General features: G+C 41.5%; 1 pseudogene; it reads left to right on the top strand.

Moving 5' to 3' along the window:
- Positions 1 to 6,734: 6,734 nt before the first annotated feature.
- On the top strand, positions 6,735 to 8,192 carry LOC149254179 (riboflavin biosynthesis protein PYRR, chloroplastic pseudogene; annotated as a pseudogene).
- The last annotated feature ends 2,689 nt before the right edge of the window (positions 8,193 to 10,881 follow it).

Here is a 10,881-nt window from a genome sequence, read left to right as displayed (position 1 = left end):
TTTTAATCTAATGTCCACCCTATTTGAAAATCAATCTAATTATTATTATGTATAAATACAATCTAAATTTAAAATATAAAGAGATTTATGAACACTCAAAAAAGAGGTTTTATTTAGGTGAAGCCTATGGGCCAAATTATTATTAATAAGATGCAAAAAAACATTATTAACCCTCATATTAATATTAATAAAAATCAAGATGGCACATGGTATTGACACATGGTATTAAGGACCCATGGTATTCACGTGGAATGTAGCCTATTTAAAAGGGGAAATTAAACCAGCATAGATCCATCTTTACTATGGATCTACTAAGCCTCGAGAGGGATTAAATATCCTGATTTGCAAACTAACATAGAGTGAAAAATTTGATCCCTCTCAACACTTGATATGTCATGCCCCCAAGCCGGCGGTAGTCTTTCAACCGCTCTTAGCGAGGTGTGGCACCACCAAACACTTTCTTTTCACCAATACTTATGTTCGTGGACTACGCCTAACCACTTACCCCTACTTAGTTTGTGTTTCGCAACCAAGTATTATTATGTTTCCTTTATACCAATGAACACCCATACACATTCATTATCAACATCAATTATAAACGAGAACACAATTGCACAGTATAAAGGGAGGGGCAACTCCCTAAACAATGAGTCTACCCGAATAATATATTATACAATCTTTCATTATTACAAAGCTTTACAAGTATACTTGAAAACCCAAGTTTCATACTTAGCCAAATTTACAATCTTCAACAAACTCGGTTGCCTATCTCGTTGGCGCCTCCGCACGGTCGCCGCACGACTCACCAACCCTTGGTTCACCTCATCGCACGATCGTGTTGTTTGCCCAACTTGGGCGCGCCTTCAAGTCACCACACATGGGCGCCTTTGCCCGAGACACACCTGTGTTCACAATCTCAACACTTCACCAAGTCACCGTGCACACTTGCATGACGGGCGGGTGCTCACCCAAGCCACCCAAGAACCTGTGCCAAGTTGTCGCACAAACCGACGCCACGCACCCATGCACGCCTCACTCCAACCGGCGAGCGACCCTGCCCGGGCCCTTCACCCAAAACAAGACAACGCGTTCCTTTGTGTAGCCTCGCCCAAGGTTGGGTGCATCACCATTATGCGAACTCCTTTTGCTTGTTGCGGCTACTCTACATTCTGCGCACTTCTTCTACACGTTTGAGTGATGGGCGAGTGATTGATTGATGCCAAATGAATCCATCATGCGTATAGTTTATACACTTCACAAGCGGTCGTGTTATCCTCCTTGGTCGACCTGTTCAATTCCTCAACCAACGCGTTTTGTCTATGCTTGTGGCTGGTCGGCCCGTTGACCAACGCCCTCAAGCATTACTTCAACTGTCGGCTTTACTTCATGGGCGCCCACACTCAACCATCGTATAAACGTGGTCGCTCATCCCATCTACGCACTTCAACCTTATGTTTCCTTGCACGTGCTGGTCGTATAACTTGTCGCTCGGTGGTAGTAAGAACTGCATGTCCTTACATCCTCCTCCACGTGAAGTCATTGTCGTCCTCGACAACATACCATCCTGGTAGCCATCCACCAAGATCAAGATCATCATATCTGAATAGTCTTATCCACGATGTCAAATCCTCCACATACTACAAACATCCCTGCAACATATGTAGATCCACATCTCCATCATGTGTCGTCCCTCCACGTAGTCTGCTTGCCAAGATACTCCACCTGATACGGACATCTGTCTGCACACTGGTACCCCCCATGACTTGAACTAGTTGGGTAGCTAATCTAACCATACGCCCAAACCATAAGAATGCACATCCTTATGCCCCCATTAGTCTTTCCCTGACTTTTGCTACATCTCGAACTCATCAAGAATCTGTCCAATTCCCATGCTCAGGTCCATGGAATACTCCATCCCATCTGCAACATGTCCAAGCCATGGCCTTGTTGCACAAGAGTGTACAACCTCTCCACTAGCTCATATGTCTCCATGTCACAACAACATCTGCACAACATCCTTTGCTTCGTCATTTCCCATAGAATGTCCATGAATGACACCTCTACACATGCTCCTGCATAATTGTCATGCTCCATGTCTCCAACTTGATTTCCATGACTCTAGTTGTCCATGATGTCCAACCCATGTAGACTCCATCCCAACATCTGGCCATCTGCATCCAAGTCTGCAATCTGTTGTAAAGAAGCCTCCTCTCAAGACCCCTTGCTAAGTTGGTGTAGCCCCTTCCAATCAAGGTCCCTGCACCAACCCATCTCCAAGGTTGTCTATAGAGAAAGGAGGGCCAGGAAGTTTCCTCCCTGAGTCTCATCCACCCATGTATCAGATTGATGTTGTGTCCTCAAGTATCTGTGCACAGCCTCAATCTCCTCACATGTACACCCAAGCTCCCCAAGCTTGGCTTTCATCAACTGAAAGTCATATATGCCCATAGCATACCTGCAAAAATCCACTATACCAGCCGGATCTCTACCTTCATAATCCTCATCAACCACTGCCTCTGAAGTAGTACTCGGACTCCCTTCTTTTGCAACTCCATTGTGAAGATCATCAGTAGAAGATGTCTCTGTCAAGTGCTTCAAGGTTCGTGAGATTTCCCTCTCACTTACTTCATTCTTCCTCGCTCTTGCAACGAAGTCAATCAGCTTCCCTTCCTTCGTTGTTTGAGTCATACTCCCAAGTCCTCTTTGCTCCACATCCTCATGCTTCACATTCGGATCTTTGGGATACAAAGTCATAGAATTCATCCTTGGTCTATACCCCAAGCAACTCCTTCTATTCATCGAAACCATCATAGTTCTTCCTTCAAATGTGATCAAGAGAATTTCTCGGTCCACCATTGGTATGGCTTGTGCAAGCCTCATGAAATCTTGCCCCATCACCATAGAATGATCATCCATGTCCACGATCCTCAAGTCCAACTTTCCAAACCATGATCCCACTCTCACCTTAGTGTTCTCCATCACACCAATAACAACCTTCATGGTAGAGTTCACTGCTTTGAAAGCACTCCATTCCCTCTCCATCTTTGCTTTCTTCCCAAAAGACTTTGTTGCTTTCCTGCTTAAGAAGCTATGAGTAGCTCCCGTATCCACCAAAGCTGCAAATCTCTTGCCCTTCACGGTCACTTGTACAAAACTCAGCTTCAAGGCATCACCTCCTTCTGTCGATCTTGTGTCTCACATCAGCAACCTTCTTTAAAAACTCGGCCTTGGAAGTGTCAATTGGCTTGTGTTCCAACATGACATTCCTCCTAAGGTACTTCACCTCCTTACTTGGCTCTTCTAAGCAACTCGATCCTGGTCTAGCTTGATTCCCCTCAAGCTTGTCCTCCATCACATTTTGCTCAAGTGCACCAACCAAGTGTCCATTGACTACTTCCATAGAACTAAGCTTCTGAACATCCTCTAGATTGTCTCGGTAGTGAGTTCCCAGCCTGTCAATGTAGTCGAGCTCTTCCTGCTCATTTACAACGATCTTCTTACCAAGAATCTTCTTCTTTATTTCTTCCTCAACTTGCTTGATTTCGACTTCCACCATGGCTCTTTTTTTTCCTTAACCGAGCTCTCTCATCCAAGAGCTCTTGAAGACCAAGGCCACTTCGTTGGATCTCCTCATCAAGTTCCTTGAGTTCAACATCTGTCGTACTTCTGTATTGGCTCTTGAGTTCTTCAAGTTCCCTCCTTAGTTATGAACAGCTTTCCCGAATCCTCATGTTCTCAGCCTTCATCGAAACCCAGTTAGACCTCCGTCGTCCCATCTGTTCCAATGATTTTTACCGGAAGATTTCAGCTGCATTATGGCTAGATTCACCTGCCGTTAGTTTATCCACCATCTTCGCCTTTCAGCCTTCTCCAAGTTCCCTACAAGACATGAACTGGCTCTTGTTCCTCTTGTATGTGAAACCAACTTCCTTCACCTTCAAGTACCTGTCACGAGCAACCCTGCTCAATCACCAACTGTCAAGTTTCTTCAACCCTGAATCAGCTTCAATCACCAGCTCCAACCAAGCTCTGATACCACCTTCACTTTGGTGAAGGTGTGTAGCAACTTCAACCTTCAATGCCTGAATCAGCTGCTCTGATACCACCTCTCACGCCCCCAAGCCGGCGGTAGTCTTTCAACCGCTCTTAGCGAGGTGCGGCACCACCGAACACTTTCTTTTCACCAATACTTATGTTCGTGGACTACGCCTAACCACTTACCCCTACTTAGTTTGTGTTTCGCAACCAAGTATTATTATTTGTTTCCTTTATACCAATGAACACCCATACACATTCATTATCAACAACAATTATAAACGAGAACACAATTGCACAATATAAAGGGAGGGGCAACTCCCTGAACAAGGAGTCTACCTGAATAATATATTATACAATCTTTCAATATTACAAAGCTTTACAAGTATACTTGGAAACTCCAAGTTTCATACTTAGCCAAATTTACAATCTTCGGCAAACTCGGTTGCCCAGCTCGTTGGCGCCTCCGCATGACTCACCAACCCTTCGTTCACCTCGTCGCACGATCATGTTGTTTGCCCAACTTGGGTGCGCCTCCAAGTCGCCACACACGGGCGCCTCTGCCCAAGACACACCTCTGTTCACAATCTCAACACTTCACCAAGTCACCGTGCACACTTGCACGACGGGTGGGCGCTCACTCGAGCCACCCAAGAACCCATGCCAAGTCGTCACACAAACCGGCGCCACAAACCCGTGCACGCCTCACTCCAACCGGCGGGCGACCCTGCCCGCTCCCTTCACCCAAAACAAGACAACACATTCCTTCGTGTAGCCTCGCCTAAGGTTGGGCGCATCATTGTTATGCGACCTCCTTTTGCTTGTTGCGGCTACTCTACATTCTGCACACTTCTTCTACACGTTTGAGCGATGAGCGAGTGATTGATTGATGCCAAATGAATCCATCAAGCGTATAGTTTATACACTTCACAAGCGGTCGTGTTATCCTCCTTGGCCACCCTATTCAATTCCTCAACCAACACGTTTTGTCTATGCTTGTGGCTGGTCGACTCGTCGACCAACGCCCTCAAGCATTACTTCAACAGTCGGCTTTACTTCATGGGCGCCCACACTCAACCATCGTATAAACGTGGTCGCTCATCCCATCTACGCACTTCAACCTTATGTTTCCTCGTGCGTGCTGGTCGTATAACTCGTTGCTCGGTGGTAGTAAGAACCGCAGGTCCTTACATGATAGATCCAAAATAAAAATAGATCGATACTGGTTTTAAACTTATATTATAGAATATATCATATAAAAATTAGTGATAAGTTTTTACTACTATGGAAAAAAATAACAAAACCAAACAACTATAAAATTGTAGCCAATATTTACTTAGTCTCACAATTATGATGCACTTTCATTAGTCTTGGCTATAATTTTTATCAATACAAATTTTCCTTAATTATGATTTTAAAAAAACAAACAATGAATATAGAAAAACAAGCTATTAAAATCGTATATTAATACAAATTTTTCCTAATTATAATTTAAAGAAAAAACCAGCCATAAATATAGAAAACCAGCTATTAAAATCGTATATTAATACAAATTTTCCCTAATTATAATTTAAAGAAAAAACCAGCCATAAATATAGAAAACCAAGCTATTAAATGGTAAAGGAATAATTGAAAAGAAAATTAGTCATAGGCTAGATTAGAAATGTGTCATTACCAAACCAAAACAAACATTTAAATCGAAAGAATGAAAAAATCAATAGCTAATATTTCAAAGCTTTTCTTAAAAATATTTATTATTATAAAATTGAAATTAATCTCCTAATAATATTATTAATTAAAAAAATATTTGTAAAACCAAAAAATGTATAAATCTTCTTGAAAATAATGAGAAAGAAACGTTTTGAGAATAAAGAAAGAAAATCAAAAGTAACCAAACAATATAGCATGTGACTTATTTAACCATAGCCGCCACTACTTTCATATGTCCTCCATGGGAAAGGAGACCTCATACTGCTATAAAGGTCAAATTCATCCACCAATAGACTATTTCCGAAAGCCTCCCGAAAACATGGAATTTTGAAAAAAATTTGTAATTATTTTGGGAAATATTCATTAAGTTTTAGGATAAGTTTTAGGATTGATTTTGGATGATTAAAATTTTTTAAAAGTGTTGAATTTGAATTGAGACTTTTGTGATCTATATCAAATGTTTGGTATGACAAAAGTTTCTTTATGTGATTTTAGCGGAAGAATCTTTAAAAATGAGTTGAATTTATTTGTACCATAAAATATTACTTAAACACTAAAAATTAATTTTTTTGATTTTTTTACCAGATTCCAAAGAACATTTTGCCATCTAAAATGAGTTGCCTTTCATATTATTTTGTCTAATTTTTTTAGAAAAATGTCGTGTAGTCTAATGAGGGGGAGAAGTTGCTTGGAAAATTATGGAAATTCTGGGAAAAAATCCAGTAAGGAATTTTGTAAATCCAAGTTATAGTTGTTAAACTTCAAAATTTTAGGTGTTTTATATTCAAACACTGCCTCTACAAAATTTTTTGAAATCTTTTTATCCGGATTCCAACCACTGTTAACCGTCCAAATAATTCCTCCACCTCGTTAAAGTACTCGTTATTTGCATAGCAGCTTATATAGAAAAAGGGCCACATCAATTTGGTTTCGAATTGTTTAGAGCGCTAAAATGTTGTGGTTTAAATATATATTGAATAGTTGGCGCTATATAAAGAGGGCCACATCAATTTGTTTTCGAATTGTTTAGAGCGCTATGGCCTTCTCAATTCGAGCTTCGTTTCGGCCCCTGGTCACATGTAACAACCCAGACGCCGATCACTTGCTTAGAGCTGCGAAAATTGCAGACAGATCAGGGGGCTTAACTGCTCCACACCCAAACTTCGGATGCGTGATTGCTCAGGGCACAAAGGTAGTGGGCGAAGGATATCTGTACGCCCATGGGAGCAAAAGCGCCGAGATACAGGCAGTGGAGAGCGCCCGAGGGCTTGCCAAGGGTGCCACGGCGTACCTAAATCTGGAACCCCATGTGACCGAGGCTGTGAGCGCCCTGTGCGAGGCCGGAGTCGCCAGGATCGTAGTGGGTCTCAGGAATCCCGTGAGGGATGCGAAGGGGAAGGCGATCGAAGCGCTCAGAAGCGCCGGGAAGCGGGTGGACATATGGGGAGATGTGGAGATTTCAGGGATTGAGGCGAAGGAAGCCGCGAAGGCCTGCCGGGAGGTGAACGCTCCGATTTTGTACAGGAGCGCGCTGGGGATTCCTTTCTCGGTGCTCAAGTACGCCATGACCGTGGACGGGAAGATCGCAGCGAGCAGCGGGCATTCGGCGTGGGTGAGCGGCCCGGCGTCGCGGGAAATCGTGTTGGAGCTGCGCAGCAGGAGCGATGCGGTGGTGGTGGGCGGGAACACGGTGCGCAGCGACGATCCGCAGCTGACGACGAGGCGGGCGGGGGGGCACGCACCGGTCAGGATCGTGATGTCGGCGTCGATGGATCTGCCGGAGGAGGCCCGGCTGTGGGACGTATCGGATTCTCGCACCATCGTGGCCACGCGGAGGGGTGCGCGGCGGGACTTCCAGGGGCGGCTTGCGTCCAAAGGCGTGGAGGTAGTGGAGTTCGATCCCTTCACTCCAAGGGCCGTGATGGAGCGATTTTCCGGAGGTGGAGCGGAGGGTTTTCTATCGGTGCTGTGGGAGTGCGGCGGGGTTCTGTCGGCGCCCGCCATCGCCGGCGGCGTGATTCACAAGGTGATGGCGTTCGTGGCTCCGAAGGTGATCGGCGGGGAGCGAGCTCCGTCGCCAGTTGGGGAATTGGGGATGGTCAAGATGACGGATGCGCTAAATTTGGCGGATGTCTGCTTTGAGCAGGTCGGTGGAGATATGCTCATCACCGGCTACCTTCATCCCATTCCTCCTCCTTGACTTCAATGGTTCCAGTTTTTTTTTGACATACACATCCCAACAGTGCACAGAGGTATTTTTAGGTCAAAGTCATGGGCATCGGAAAAGTCTTTGCCACTCTCATTCATTCTGTGTCAAATTCAAATAAATTTTCATAATGGAGATTCACAGAGGAAATATAGTTTGTTCCCTAATTTACTAAGATTAATGGTTGAATTTAGGGTTCTTTGATGTATATTATAGAAAGCAAGGGAATTTTTGGTAAAAATTATATCATGAGAATTTTGTAATGCATTTCGAATCATCTATTTAGTGTAATTTATGAATGTAAAATATTTATTTTTTTAATGTTGAAAGTTGAATTTACGGTTTTGTGATGTATATTCTGAAAAATAAAAAAAAATTAAGTAAAAATTATATCATCATAATTTTGTCAAAGCATTTCGAACCATTCATCAAATGTAAAATATTTCTTTTTTAATGTTGAATTTTGTGTTGAATTGATGTTTTAGTTTTGTGCAAAATTTTAAAATGGTTGGACAAGTAAATTTTTTGTTTGATAATGGTGTTTATATCTTACCGTGGCCTAATGTTTTAAAAGACCATTGAGTGTAAAATGTTTCAATTTTTTTTTGCTAATGCTGAAAGTTGAGAGTTGAAAGTTTGGACTCTGTGTTGCAAAAGGAAATACATATTTTTGATGGAAATACATACTTTTGATTATTAGATTTATTAAACATAATTAAGTATTTAAAATTATTATTATAAGGTTAAATATTTTAATATTGAGAGGTTTTCAAAGTGTATATTAGATATCATTTTTTGGAATTCAAGGCGTAAGTCATTCATTGCATTATATTAGATATGACATTTCCATGAGAGGTAGTTATGGTAAGTCATTCATCTATGACCATTGCATTATATTAGATATCATTTTTTGGGATTCAAAGCGTACGTCATTCATCTATGACCATTTCCATGAGAGGTAGTCATGGTAAGTCATTCATCTATGACCATTTCATTATATCAGATATCATTTTTTGGGCTTCAAGGCGTAAGTCATTCATCTATGACCATTTCCATGAGAGGTAGTTATGGTAAGTCATTCATGTATGACTATTTCCATGAGAGGTAGTTATGGTAAGTCATTCATGTATGACCATTTCCATGAGAGGTAGTAACCAGGACTTCTTGGGAGGTCACACATCCCAAATCACCTCTGGCTCAAGCGCGCTTGACTGTGGAGTTTTCCCCACAATCAAGTCCACTTAGCTTGCTACCCCATTTGCAAAACCTTAGCAAGGATTGTGTCTCATGAACCATTCAAGTAGAGTTAATCATTTGGATTGACGTTAAACTCTTCCATTAAGTGCAATCATTATTAATTATCGTTAATATTGTTGAAAATCTAGCAAGAAAGTCTCAATTTTGATATTGTCTTAATTAAAATTGAGGAAATTTAAAATTCCACTTCAACAGACAACTTGGAGGCGTTAACTGAGGTGACATGGCTCTTGTCACTCAGTTAAGAACACTTAATTCGAGTTAATAAGTTGAAGTTCATTTTACTTGAGTTGATTCTTAAAAAATAGGAGTGTAGCTTAGTTAATTAGAGTTAGGGGCATGAAGTTCAATTGTGTGAAGTGGGTTTCCAAATTTAGGAGCCTAGGTTGAGTTAATTTCAGTTGTAGCAATTTAATTCAGTTAAATTGAGTTATGGTTAGTTAAACTAGTTCCAACTGTTGGAAAAACTAGTGGAAAGTCAAGTTGTGGAAGTGGAACTTCAACCACATTCAGAGATCATCCACATAAGTAATCAATCAACCTAAATTATCTCATGCATGCATAGGATTTGAGTTACCTAGTTGAGATGGAGATTCCAAGGTAGTGTACTATCATTTGTAGCATATTCCAACATGTATAGATGGTGCATGCAGTCAGAGGAAGGACCTAAAGGAATTGTGCAATCTAGCTGAGGGAAATTCCTAGGGGATAATTTCCTGGAGGAACAACACAAGGAATTAGGAGATTGGAGGCTTGAAAAATTGGTTAAGTGTTGGCGAAGTTTAGTCAGTCAAGTAGATGATAGAAGATACAGGTGCAGGTTGTGCTTAAGCTTGATCAAGCAATTTGTATTCATCTAGATTCTTTGATTAGTGAAATATAGACAGTAAGGGGTTTTTAGTTGCTTTCCCCTAGATAAATCATTGTACATGTGTGATGTTTCTTCTTGCATGTTAATGATTTGTATTCTCGATTGTGAATTTCCTTCCATAGATCAGAAGAGTAGCTTCTAGTCTCGTGATTTAGTAAATGTCATGAGAAATTTAGGATCTAAACATTAAATTCTACATGGTATTGGATTCACAGTGCAAAAGAGAATTCGAAGTTGTCATTATAGGAGGTTCAAATTTGACGATCAATGTTGTAGGTTTTCTCTAGGATTGAGAAGATGACTTTCAATGGACTCAGGCTCAAGTATGCTTTAGAAGGAACAACACATTTTATGGCATGGAAGAACTGCATGGAGGCAATATTGGATAATAATGGGTTGCTAGATTACATCAAGATTGATGTAGTAAAATCCCCAACAACTGATGCCCAGGATCTTACTCAGTGGAAGAAGGATGTGGCTAAAGAGAGGAGAATCATATTGGAGGGAGTTCAAGATCATATTATCTCAAATCTCCACGAGAAAGAGACTCCATTTGTGATGTGGAAAAAATTGAAATATTTATTTGAGATTGATAGTGACCACAGGAAGCTCGCACTCGAGGACATGCTTTGAAGCATCAAGATGCAAAAGAATGACGCAAATCCGTAGTACCTGAGTAGGTTTACATTGTGTCTTGATGAACTTGGCGAGGTCGATGTTACTGTCCCTGAAGAAGATCTGGTGTCTCTATCCCTATTGGGTCTTCCCAAGAGCTGGCACAGTTATCAAGATTTGGTAAATT

This window comes from Pinus tabuliformis, chromosome 7 (genome assembly GCF_031772625.1).
Source record: "Pinus tabuliformis cultivar Carrire ecotype Pingquan chromosome 7, CPIR1, whole genome shotgun sequence".
Taxonomy (NCBI): domain Eukaryota; kingdom Viridiplantae; phylum Streptophyta; class Pinopsida; order Pinales; family Pinaceae; genus Pinus; species Pinus tabuliformis.
Note: the sequence above shows the minus strand (reverse complement) of the source record. Positions and strands in the feature narration are given on the sequence as shown.